Raw genomic sequence first — 1,414 nt, 5'->3', positions numbered from 1 at the left:
AGGTCTGAGTCATGGTTATGCATTTTTGAAGGACACAGACAGAAGGTTTGAAGGCTAATTTGAAAAGAAGGTTTTGTATGTGATGAGAAGGAAAAGAGAAATGTTGAAAGTTGAATGCATGATAGTCCAGTAAGCTGGAACAAGTAGAATAGGGAAACTGAGCAGAAATCCTATCTTCCTTAAACCGAGGACACAAAGGTTATGTCAATCTGATTAGTGTCATTTGTTGTCCACACCCAGGGACAAATGAAGTTAGAAAGTAAGCCTTATTTTGATTAGTTCCTTTATTCAGGAGAAGCCAACCCGGTCCCTCCCTGCAACATGAGTAATAAAATGTATATTAAGGAATTTTAAAATTGCTCAAACCTCGCTGCCTTGGGTCCGGTTCTGCGTGTAAGAAGGGACAGGGTAAGGTTTAGTAGCAGGAGTGAAGAGGCAGGCAGCACAGGAGCAGGCCAGAAGAAGCTGGCAAGGCCATCCAAACCACCCAGCCGCTATTGGCCAGAGCCGCCTGAGGCAGACCTTGCTCCCAGAAAATTCCCCTATGTTTTGTGTCTAGTTGTAAAGGATGGAAAGCAGCATGGAGAACAGACACGACAGACTGTAAAAACTCATGCACATACCCAACAATGGGAACGTGCCTGTACCCTAAGCCCAGGCCAGACACTTACGGGACTCATGGTTCCCCAGGAATTTGGAAAATTTTAGATGGGAAATGTGATCTAAGACGTTGTGTCTTTAAAGCCCAGGTGCCTCGGTTAGATCCCAAGCCTAAATTCCCAGTAGTTCAACTGGCCAGCATAGGGACCATCCTAAATAATACTAGAATGCTTCCAATGGGAAGTAGATGGGCCATATTTAAAAAAATAAAATAAACAATGGGAACCCATCTGACTGTCTGGTTGTGAAAATTGGAAAGGTGAATGGTTATGCCCCCAATTCATATGGAATACTGAATTCACCCAGTCCTGGCCTATTGTATCTACCCCAACAAATAACAATATCTGGTATATGGGGAAGGGAAGTGATTTTTACTGTAATATCACCAAGTTTACATTAAATAATACTGGAATATGGTGTAAATACTGAAATTATAGGCAGAATAACTTTGCCTGAGGTTCATAAAACCTATGATAACATTGATACTAATGTATTGGGAAATTGAACTTAATCCTCCCCATGAAGTCATTTCTATGGAAACTAACTGGCCAAAAGAAATGAAAACTTCTAGATAATGAAATAGTAAAGTCTTAATTCATCTAGCCAAGAGTATCATAAGATACAAATGACAGTGGATGAAAAAGGAAAACATATAATTAGCTTAATAAAAATTTATGATGATACATGTAAAGGGTTTTTCAGTTGGCTGGAATGCTTGTTACCCTTAGACTTTTCCTTGTCTAGTATTAGACAT

The sequence above is a fragment of the Myotis davidii genome, unplaced genomic scaffold (assembly GCF_000327345.1).
Source record: "Myotis davidii unplaced genomic scaffold, ASM32734v1 scaffold764, whole genome shotgun sequence".
Taxonomy (NCBI): domain Eukaryota; kingdom Metazoa; phylum Chordata; class Mammalia; order Chiroptera; family Vespertilionidae; genus Myotis; species Myotis davidii.
This window is presented reverse-complemented; position numbering follows the sequence as displayed.